The sequence below is a fragment of the Ambystoma mexicanum genome, chromosome 9, assembly GCF_040938575.1.
Source record: "Ambystoma mexicanum isolate Mex_15411 chromosome 9, UKY_AmexF1_1, whole genome shotgun sequence".
In the NCBI taxonomy this organism is placed as follows: Eukaryota; Metazoa; Chordata; class Amphibia; order Caudata; family Ambystomatidae; genus Ambystoma; species Ambystoma mexicanum.
This window is the reverse complement of record NC_090931.1, coordinates 271,866,250-271,878,815: the sequence shown is the minus strand read 5'-3', so window position 1 is coordinate 271,878,815 and position 12,566 is coordinate 271,866,250.

Sequence of the window (12,566 nt, the reverse complement as noted above, 5' to 3'; positions counted from 1 at the left end):
TGGTCAGACTGAACGTCTTAATGCTACTTTAGAGCAGTATCTGCGTTGTCTTACCCTTCAATACCAGGAAACTTTGTTTTCGGTTCTTGTTCATGCTGAGTTTGCCTACAACAACTCCATCCATGCATCCACTGGTACCACACCCTTTCATGCTTTATACGGCCAAAATCCACGCACCATTCCCATGGACTTAGCCCCACACAGTACCAAACCAGCTGTTCATGCCTGCCTTCGGGACCTCTCTGCTGTGCATAGAGCAGTCGGTGTTCATCTGACGGAGGCCCAGGAAAAATCCAAAGCTTATGCTGACCGACACCGTCAGGAGGCTCCCAAGTATTCCGTTGGTTCAAAGGTGTGGTTGTCCACAAAAGACCTCTGCATTCTGGGTCGTAAATGCCTATTGCCTCGCTTTTTGGGGTCATTTCTGGTACAGGCATTGATTAATCCCGTGGTGGTCGGGTTGGAGTTGCCCAAGTCTTGGAAAATACATACTGTATTTCACGTTTTGTTACTCAAGCCTTGTGTGGAATCCACTAGATTGCCTGTTCGCCCTTCCCCTGTTATAGTTCAGGGTTCAGAAGAGTATGAAGTTAATGCCATCCTGGACTCCAAGTTATCCAGGGGCACTAGGTTGTTTCTGGTGGACTGGAAAGGCAGGTCCGGCAGATCGGACCTTGGAACCCGCCTCTAATATCCACGCCCCGCTCCTCATGTCCCGATTCCTTGCTTCAAGTAGGGGGGTGTCATCATTGGGGGAGGATGCCGTCAGAAAACTGCTTTGGTCCCGACACTTGGGCAAAACTAGAACTCATTTACGGGCTAGGTTTCCTATCCATAGCTCCCCCTCTCATTTGCTCTCTCGGGTAACTATGCCAAGTACTTCTAACTCCATGAACATACCCGTTTAGCAATTAAATGCCATTGGAAGTTGCCATGGAAACAAGGTCCTTCAGCGTTCATTCAATCACGTGTCTTTTCATGTTAAGCCTTGTTTCACCCTATCACATGATTCATGTTTCCTACTTATGCCCTGCCAGTCCTGAAATAACTGCTTCTGAATTTGTTTTCTACGGCCATTGAAAGTTTGTTTGGAACTGCTTTGTTGGTTACCGACCCGGCTACGCCCCACGGAATCTTCTTGCCTTGGTCCTATCTGTCTGTTTTCGAAATCCAATTTACGACCTTGGAACGTTTGACCCGCTACGCCTGCTGATTCTGTACTTCTTTCTTCCCGCACGGATACTGACCCGGAACTCTTGACCATTCTTCCTGCTACCTCAGTGTGCTGTTCATACACACATCCAATAACTGCACCCGCACTACCTTACCTTGTGACTCTCTCCATCGCGTGTACCTGGACTGCCTTCAGGAAATACATTAGGTGTCCTTGTGTCGGCGGGTGTTAGGAGGATCATTTCTTCACCTCATTGGTAAAAGGACTGTGTAACAGAGTGTAGGTCTTCCCATCTACCATTTATATCAAAGCCTACTCCAACCTTCAGAACCCCCAACCTTGGACATATGGTAAGAGGTGTTGTCTTGTTTTGTCATACTTCTAATCTTCTTGGTTAATTCAACCCATTTATTATACTGTTATCCATTTCGTAGGATACACCCGTTACTTATCATCAGGAACATAGATCTTAGTACTGGAACTTTACCTGATGACCCCAAAGGTACTATTTCCTTGACATTGCCCTGTCATGTGTTCATGTGCATACGTTGGTATTAATCTTGACCTTCCTTTACAGGTCAGCGGTATCCTGTGGCGTCCATCCATCTTTGGGTCAATTAACCCCTCAGGCGATTGTTTTTTCATCCCTGAGGGGTACATTGGCAGAAATAACTCGTCGGCTACAGGATGGGTTCAACTGCCAGAGCAGAACTCCAACCAGGAATCCTTCAGAGTTCTGACAATTATACATCACATGTCTAATCAAGTGACGGCTGTCTGTCAATCCGCCCATCACCAGATCAGGCTCCTTAAGAAGGCTCCTTAAGAGGGCACTACCTATGATACCTGAAGCCTTCCTCCCCCCTGTGGTGGCTGCGCTAGTGCTCTCACGCAGAAAGAACTTGTCGGCTACACGATGGGTTCAACTGCCAGAGCAGAACTCCAACCAGGAATCCTTCAGAGTTCTGACAATTATACATCACATGTCTAATCAAGTGACGGATGTCTGTCAATCCGCCCATCACCAGATCAGGCTCCTTAAGAAGGCTCCTTAAGAGGGCACTACCTATGATACCTGAAGCCTTCCGCCCCCCTGTGGTGGCTGCGCTAGTGCTCTCAGCTTAGACTATTGTAACTCCCTGTATCTGTCGCAGCCTTCTGGCTTAATACAGCGGCTACAGCGCATGCAAAATATGGCGGCTAGGCTGGCTACGGGCACCCCTTATGGTGCCCACATCTCCCCAGTACTCCGCCAATTGCATTGGCTTCCAGTGGGTCAGCAGGTTCTTTTTAAGTCCCTGTGCATTGTGCACAGGGCAGTTCATGGCCAAGGAGCTGAGTTCTTGCAAGCGAAATGTAGTCGCTATGTCCCTACACGGCTCTGCGCTCTTCGGCCACCAACCTTCTAGTTGTCGCTAAGTTCAACAGCGAAAGGATTGGAGGCAGATCCTTCTCTATTGCTGCGGCTAGACTTTGGAACAACCTCCCCCCGACATTAAGAAGCACCCAAAGTCATCTCGGGTTCAGAAGAGCTCTTAAGACCATCCTGTTCTAAAAAAAATTCTCTGGCCACCTTTTGTGGGATTTGCTCTCTCTCCCCAGCGCCATGATGCCTCGGCGACCGTGCGCTCTATAAGTTCAACTAACATAACATAACATCACAAGGTACAATCCAACGCTGTGTGCTTAGCTATGGAGTCAGCAAAATCATTTCCTTTATGAATTTAAGTCACTATTTTCTGATGGGCAGCACATTTAACTATTGCTAGATTCTTTGGTAGGGTTAGAGATTACAGCAATCGTTATATTAAGGAACCATGCTGTATCTTAATTCCATGTGATGTCAAAAATCCTCTTTCTGCCGATAGTTTTCCGTAATGATGTGCCAAAGGCATACTGACTGTCAGTAAAAACATCTACGGAAAGGTTTTCTGATAATTCACAAGCATGAGTCAAAGTTATGATTTGTGCTGCTTGTGCTGAATTAAAGGGTATTCGTTTATTCTCTACTATAGTTTTTAAAGTAGTGACCGCGTAAACTGTGGTTGTAGTTCCATCAGGCATTTTAAAACATGACCCGTCAAACTATAATTCTCTTTCCGCCTGCGGAAGGGGGTAACTTGCAAATCGATTCGATTCAGCACTTGGTGTCTTCTTCAGTTGCAAAGATACAATTATGATCGGCTGCCTCATTGTCCCCAATACCCTGATTTGGTATGGGTAATAGCTCAGCGGGGTTGAGTGTGTTGCAGTGCTTGATTTTGATATGTGGTACAAACAATATCAATTCATATCTGGTACGTGTCATAAATCACCAAGTATCAACTGAAAAGGATACAGTAACCAAAAAGGATACAATTTGGTAGGGCTTTTCCGGATCCTATCTTCACACGACTGGATTGTAGGCAGGTCAAATTAGACCTTCCAAATGATACAACTCTCTGACTGAATAAAACAGGCAGAGAGATGGATCACTGGAAAGGACGTGGGAATTGTACAGGAAGTATGCCTAGAATAGATAAGTATCATAAGACACTGTCCCAAGTTAAATACTAAGAAACACAGAATTGGGATTAATTCAGACACTGACCTTAAGGCTAAAATGAAGAATTCCAGGACAGTTTCTTGAAGAGTCCCAAGAGTTGAACAAACGACAAAGAAAGGGAAGATTAGTAAGGGAGACTTATCCCGAACGGCACGAGGCTCTCGCTAGATACCGGGTTGGTGCACCACAGGATAGCGTCCAATGTACTGTGCACATTCACCTTCCAATAGTTCATGAAATACTTCCTTTCCCACAAAGAACAAAATAAGAATCTCACCTGTTGACTGTCACAGGTACCAAAAGTTTGAAGTAGTTCAGAAAAACACGTGCAGGATTGCACGCGACAGCATACACGCAGCCAAGCCAGCCGCGCTTGTAGACAGCATTTCCGCGTGAAGAATTAGACACGCGAACAGGATTCACGCAGCCCTGGACAGCCGCGCTTGAAAACAGCGTCCGCGTGGAGATTTGGCACGCAAACTGGATTCACGCAGCTCAAGACAGCCGCGCTTGCAGACAGCGTCCGCGTGGAGATTTGGCACGCGAACAGGATTCACGCAGCTCAGGACAGCCGCGCTTGCAGACAGCGTCCGCGTGGAGATTTGGCACGCGAACAGGATTCACGCAACTCAGGAATTAGCATGTGGAGGAAAACAAGCTCAAATTAGGCCAAAGAAGTTTGCTGAAAGGAATGCGAGAACGCAGGTCCGGAGTTCAGCTACAAACGCCAAAATTGACTTAATCAGAAGCAGCGAATGGAGTTTCCACACTGCTTATGTACGCAATGCCGTGATACACGTGACGGACATAAGTCACGTGAAAATTAACGACGTGAAAAATGCAGACGTCGTTTTCCGGGCAATGTATCGAAAAACCTCCATTTTGAGTAAAAAGGTCTACTGGTTCTATGGGCGTAACTCATCTTGTACGGAGAAGTTGTTCCTGGTCCGGAGGTATGTCCGGCAGGCATGACAGTACGTCAGGCCGTAGTCATATATTGGGTCTGAGTCCTATTTAAAAAGGACATTGACCAAGTGAGGTACCATCACGGTTAAACATGGCCCTAAAACCATACCTTCACATTGTTTTACAGACAAAGTGCAAACATTTAGGCAAAGCACATGCAACAGGGTATAACATGGGGGAAAAATAGCTGTTGAGTCTATTCCTTCCTCCATGTTCCTGTGTCAAAACAGCGAAAATACATCCATCAACATCATGCACGAACAAAACAAATTCTTTATTGTAATCCAAAGTCCCTAAAACGGAAGCAGAACAAAGCGCTGTGCGCAACAAAACAAATGCCTCTTGATGTTCAACATTCCATGGCACTGGATCCTACATTTTTAGTCGTAAGTTGTATCAAAGGTTTGAAAATAAGAGAGAAATTGGGTATCCATCTCCTACAATAGGAGGCAGCGCTTATAAGCGCTCTAACTTGTTTTTGTGTTTTTGGATTTGGAATTTTAGAGATCAATGGTATTCGATCAGATGCTAGTTTCCTACCCTCCTACCCAAGATATGCTACCTCCTCTCTACAATACTAAAATGTCTTCAAAGATGTTTTATGACCTTGACAGGTTAGATATGACATAACAATATAGTTGCATGCTTACAGTGTTCCTCTGTGGGAGCTGCTATAAGCAAATCATCAATATATTGAATCAATGTAACTGATTCAGGCCATTTCAAGGAATTCAGCTGTTCCTTAAGTGCCCTACTGTATATATGTGGGCTTTATGTATAACCTTGTGGTATTCTAGTGAAAGTATACACTCTCCCACCAAGGGAGAAAACAAATACAAATCTGCTCTCTGGATGTAATGGTATACTGAAAAATGCATTTCAGTCGATTACTGAAAAATATTCTGCAAATGGTGGTATAATGGTAAGAATGGTAATAATGTCTGGAACTATTGGAAACTGAGGTACTTCAATCTTATTAATCACTCTTAAATCAATAACAAGACAATATGGTAGACCTGTGTCCCCCTTTTTTAAAACAGGTAAAATGGGGCTATTGCACACATGCCCCGTTATTTCTTCTATGATCCCTTGTCTTACTAAGTCTGAGACAATTGTTTCAAGGTCTGAATAATCTTTAGGGGATACTGTGCACTGAGAAATACGCAGATAAATTGCTCCCTGTCGTATATCCATTCTTACTGGAGCAATATCCATAAGACCAACGTCATTATCCGATACTGTCCATAAGGTATCAGGGATGTTATCAAACTCGGGCGGCAAAGGTTTTGCGAAAAACTGATTCATTTTCAACGGACATACTGTAATGTGTACTCCGTCTGGTATACAATAAATGGTAGCACACAACTTTTTCAACTAACTTAACCCCAACAAATTCTCTCCATACTGTGTAGTTAATAAAAACAGCATCTCACTGGCTGCTGGTCCTAAAAGTACAGGCACTGCAGCTTTACTAACTACAGGTGTTCCAGCAAACCCTACTGAACTATTAGTATGCCCACTCAAAGGAATATCTGGTACCTTAGCATGATCTATAGGGCTCTTTTGTGCCCCTGTATCTACTAGAAATTAATGTTCCCGTCTCCCAACTCTCATGTGAACGTAGGGTCCTGACTGATCCACTTGGATGGGGATTGGTTCCATTTCATTTGAGGTCTGTCCTATTCTGAGAAATCCCAAGAGAAATCCTCAATATTGTATTGATTAGTCACAAAAGACTTGCTTGGATTATCGAAAACATTGGTCCTCATTACAAGTTAGCCGGTCTGGATTTAACGGTGCTGGTAAAACCGTACCAGCACCATTTTCCGGACTGGCTAACTATGAGTTCTGAGGCCGTGTGGCGTCACACCCGCCAGGTCGGACCTGGCGGGGCGTAACGCCACCGGCCACAGACGGACGCAGCAACTGGTGCCGCCGTTTCCGCAGTCCCCATTCCCGTGCAGTCATTTAGGACTCCACGGGAATGGGGATTTCCAGAATTGCTGGCACCGGATTTACCGGACCACCGGGGTTGTAATGCCCCGTAATTCCGGTAAGCCCAGCGCCGATAATTCCCATGGGTCCGGTGGGAGCCTGCCGGTTTTACCGGCACAGCTACCAACAGACTCGTAATGAGGCTCATTGTAGTTAATAGGGACTGTAGTAGTTGCTGCAGGGCCAATCGCCAGCTCAAGTGGTACCCATTCACCTGTCATGGCCACGGGCCCCAGAACACAAAAACCACTCCATCTAGTGAAGGGGCAATGGGTCACTTGACTCACGTATGTCCCTTTGTGACTCATAAACACAGGGGCCCTGGCTGGACTCAGTGCTGGCGCCTTTGGCGCCAGGCTCATATATAGATGTGAGCAGGAACACTTTATTTCAGGAGTGCTTTTATTTTACTTCAGTGCAGGAGTGCTTTTATTTTACAAGAACTTTCCAGGTGCTGGAAGCCTTTATTCCAGAGAACATCCCCATGTGCTGACTCATCAGGCGTGGCTTCCTAGGCCTGGTCTTCAGGTGCTGACTCTTCGGGTGTGGCAGAGTGTGGCAGCAGGCAGGCCAGAGCTACTGGGTGTGGCCGGGAACAAGACTATATAAACCCACCGATCCCTCAAGCAAACGCTTTGCGTTACTTTGCATCGCCATGCAACACGACGCTTAACGCCGCCTGGACTAGCAACTTACCTCGTGATCCTGCAACAACAGCATCCTTACCTGGACCCTGGCTTGCATCTCACGGCAAAGCTCTATCTCCTTGGCAGATCCGAATCAATGCCGCAGCACCTGCGCTCTCTGTCCCACGAAGCCAAAGTTACGAAATGAGAAAAGAAGACAAGACAAGGTTAGAACTCCCGAAAACACCCAACTCAGGGTCGCGCCGCATTTCAAACCCAACACGCACCCTAAGGCACCATTAAAGGCTTCTTACCAGCTGTCGGACCATCTCAGCCCCTCTCCTCAGTACCAGCGGCTCTGCTTCTTCTACCGCAGCTACTGCCGGCACCGCTACAACACCTACAAGGGGAGAGAGCAGAGGAAAGAGACATTACATACAAAGGACAGAGAACAAACTTTACAAATACAATTACAATAGTCCGAAGGCAAGCGGGCAAGTGTAAACAAGAGAAACACCCACAAGAGAAGTGGACTAGTCACAGCTGGCCTGGACTTCCACGACAAGGGACCAGTGAAGGAACTCTGTTTCCTTCAACAAGCGCCCCTGCCAGAAGCAGCAGGATGGAGAGCTCATCATCATCATCATTTAGTAGGAACCGCACGGCTCATCACCGCAGTTCCCTACACAGACGCAGAGGGAGGAACAGAAAGGAGGAGTTTCATCCCTGGGAGAGCTGCAACCGTGCCCCAACGCCTCAGCAGAGACCAGGTGAGCTTAACAGAACGCAAAGCCTCCTAAATCTCTGCCTGGGCATTATGGAATCTTCAGAAATGGACCAGTTGGCCCAGTTACTGGAAGAGTTACAGGCTGAAATTCATGCCTCAAGACAGGAGACCAATGCCTTAAGGGGGGACCTCATTGTGAATCAAGAACGCACAGACGATTTAGCAAGGCAGATGCTCCAAGCACAGGCTGGTCAAGCCCCATCACCGGGGCTGGCCCACCCTATTCCGCCACCACAGTCAATGCCAACGCCCATATGGGTGGTTCTTCCAGGGGCGGTTCCCTTAGCTCGGCCGAATGCTTCACTGGTGATCCAAATAAGTACGCTGTATTCATGAATCAATGCCGCCTTCATTTCCTATGCAGACCTGGGGCCTTCCCCAACGATCAATCTAGGGTGGCATTTGTACTTTCATATTTGGTCGGAAGTACGGCGGACTGGTCTATACCCTTGGCAACTCAAGATGACCCCTTGCTTTGGGACTTTGGGGGTTTTCAGCGCGAAATGGAGAAACTATTTGCACGGCATGCCCAAGGTCAGGCTCTGGACACCGAATTATTGTCACTCTGGCAGGGTAACCAAGATTTGTTAACCTACATAATCTCCAACCGTCTTATAGTCCAAACAAATTGGTCAGAGGGAAAAAGAACTACACTCTTTCACTGTGGATTACAAGGGGAGCTTAAGGACGTTCTAGCCCAAGTAGTTAATCCCCCGGAGTGGTGTGCTGAATATATTGACCTAACAGTTTAACTCGATCATATATTGCAGAATCGGAAAATAGATAGAGCCAGAGCAGAAGGGCGGTTGGTCTATGTGCGACCCCGTGAAAATCAGCCCAAGCCGCATGAACGGTCGGAACCAATGCAGATCGGGGGCTTGCGGAGCCCTCTCACCAAGGCGGAAAGAGAAAAAAGAAGACAGCAACAGCTCTGCTTGTATTGTGGCAGAGTAGGACACTTTCTCCGAGAATGTCCGGTGAAACCACCCAGGAGAACAGTCGGAGCAACTGACAAGAGAGAAGAAGAACTGGACTCGGGAAACTCCAATGCCCGGCAAACTTAGGGGTCCACTTGTCGAGCGATGAAAAGGAACCAATACAGACCTTGCACTGGGTCATCCGGGTGCTCTTGGTAGAACACAAATACACATTGAAAATGCATGCTTTAGAAGCATATATTGACAGTGTAGCTGTAGGGAATTACATTGACCAAGATTTGGCTATCCGGATAGGTCTTCCTCTCTGACAGAAGCAGAGATCGGAAAATGTTACAGTGGTTGATGGATCTCAGTTATCATCTGGCCCAGTGACGCATTATACCGAAAAAGTTACGCTTCTGTGCCAGGGAGGTCACCAAGAGGACATCACCTTCGATCTCATTGGCGCTCCTCAGTTCCAAATGATATTAGGGATGCCTTGGCTGGAAAGCCATAATCCCAAGATCGACTGGCGTAAAAGAGTTCCGACTTTTCCCCCCAGACTGTGCTAACACCTGTTTCAACAAAGAATGCTTAGTGAAAGATCACATTAGACCAAGTTCAAAGAAAGGAATCGTATTAGGTCTCACCAGTTCTTTACCCTCTGAATACCTGGATTACCAAGATGTATTTCAAAAGGAGAAGCCCAGCACAGAACGTACGACAGCCTAAATTGATCTTGTATCCAGAGCCCAGAATCCTTGCAGTCGGATTTACGCCCTAACGAAGCAAGAAAGCCAACATTTAAAAACAGACTTGGATCAGTATTTAGCCAACGGCTTCATTCGCCCGTCAAAATCCCCTGCTTCATCTGCCTTATTTTTCATACCTAAGAAGGAGGGAGACCTGAGAACTTGCATTGACTACAGAGCCCTCAATCAGATCACGGTAAAAAAACAGTATCCATTGCCACTCATTCCAGAACTTCTGGATCAAGTAAAAAACGTGCAAATTTATACCAAATTGGATTTATGAGGGGCCTACCATCTGGTAAGAGTCAAAAAGGGGGAATGAGTGGAAGACAGCCTATCGCACAAAATATGGCCTTTAACAATATCAGGTTATGCCCTTCGGGCTATGTAATGCCCCTGCAGTGTTCCAATATTTTATGAACGACGTGCTCCGTGAACTATTGGATGTGTGCGCACTCGTCTATATCGACGACATCCTCATTTACTCAACAACCAAGGAGGATCATGTCAGACATGTCCAGGCTGGTTTAGAAAGACTTTGACTACATCGGCTGTATGCCAAGTTGGAGAAATGCTTCTTACATGTGACGGAGGTTGAATCCCTCTGGTTTTTACTCACACCGCAAGGGTTACACATGGACACGCACAAAGTAGATACAATCCTCCAATGGACCTCACCAACTTCCACGAAAGGTGTACAAAGTGTGCTTGGGTTTGCCAATTTTTATCGTCGGTTCATCCCAGGACTCTCCCAGATTGTTCATCCCCTTAACATACCTGCTGCAAAAGAATAAGCGATTTCAGTAGACCACAGAAGCAGAAGAAGCCTTCCAGACCCTAAAACGAGCATTCACATCAGCACCCATTTTACAGCATCCCGGCCCAAATTGCCATACATCGTCGAAACTGATGCTTCCAGCGTAGCAATGGGAGTGGTTTTGTCTCAGCGAGATCCCGAAACAGGACAATTACATCCCCTGGCTTTCTGGTCTCGTAAGTTCTCCGCTCCCAAATTGAACTATACGATCACAGATAAAGAACTGTTAGCAATAAAAGCGTCATTCGCATTACCTTCTTGGAGCCAGGCACACAATCACCATCATTATGGACCATTGTAACCTACAATATCTGAAAACCGCAAAAGCACATTCATCACGTCAACTCCACTGGGCTCTCTTTTTTGCGGTATATGACTTTGTCATTACCTACAGACCCGGAGTACACAATGGAAAAGCGGACGCCCTATCACGAATGAGCGAAGACGAAAAGGAGTTCACCACACCAGACCCCGTGGTAATCATCCCTGAAGAACGAATCCTGAACACGATTGCAGTAACTGCCACTTTGGACGACCCAAAAATTGACCTTCAACACTTGATGAACCAATCAGAACAGCAGGAATGGCTGTCAAGAGGAGATCAATACACTGTCGTGTACAATCTACCGCACTTTCAAGGGAGACTGTACGTTCCGGATAAAGACCTGCAAAACCAAATTATAGCCAACCACCTAATAGAACTCTAATAGAAGGACATCCAGGAATGGCTAAAACTAAAGCTAAGATAGAGAAAAATTACTGGTGGCCCACTTGGCAAAAAGATATTGCCCAGTTCATCGCGACCTGTGGTGTTTGCACTCAGCACAAGTCTCAAAAAAAAAGTCCTGCAGGCCTTCTACGTCCTTTGATGGTGCCCCCGGCGCCTTGGCATACGCTGTCTATGGATTTTATCACTGATCTTCCCCCGTGCAGCGGATACAACACCATTCTGGTCATCGTGGATCGGTTCTCTAAGATGGCCTATTTCATTCCTCTAAAAGGGGGCCCAACGGCTTCTACTCTGGCCACCGTCTTTTTGGAACAAATTGTCCGACTACACGGATTAGTTTGTCTCAGCTCTCTGGAGAAGATGTTGCAGAATCCCCAAAATCTACCTTCGATTGTCCACAAGTCATCATCCCCAAACCGATGGCCAGACCGAATGGACAAATCAAACTCTAGAGCAGTACTTAAGATGCACGTTACAACAAACCGTAGAAACCTGGAAGGACATACTATGGTTGGCCGAATATGCATACAACAATTCCATCCACACCAGTACAGGACAAACACCATTTTACACAGTATATGGTCGACATCCACGAACATCTGTCTTTGATTCGGTTGAAGCACTGGAGATGCCAGCGGTAACAACCTTACATGAAACCATCCCTCGAGTCCTTAAGCAGGCATTAGAACATTTGAACAGAGCCAAAGAAAAGCAGAAACAGTTTGCAGACCAATGCCAAAAGGAGGCTCCAAATTATCAGGTCGGGGACAAGGTTTGGTTAGCCTCCAAAAACAATTCTCTGAAGGGGCCACAAATCTTCGGTCCCAGATACCTACGAGCCTATTCCATCAAAGCCGCGATCAATCCTGCGGCGATGAAATTAGAATTACCGGCCCACATGCGGATCCACGCAGTGTTTCATGTCTCCCTCCTAAAACCTTCGAGACCAGGTACACAGATCGATACTCCATCGGATCCTGAAATAGTTGAAGGAGAACCAGAATCCAAAGTTAAAAGGATCTTAAACTCTAAGATGGTCCGGTCCAAGCTATACTACCTTATAGACTGGAAAGGTTATGGACCCCAAGATCGGACCTGGGAGCCCAGTGAACATGTCCACGCTCCACGATTAATCAGGCAGTTCCACCGCAATAACCCCACTAAACCAGGGCCTGGGGGGGGACCCCCCTTGAGAGGGGCCTTGAGGGGGGGGGGGGGAGTGCTGTCATGGCCACGGGCCGCAGAACACAAAAACCA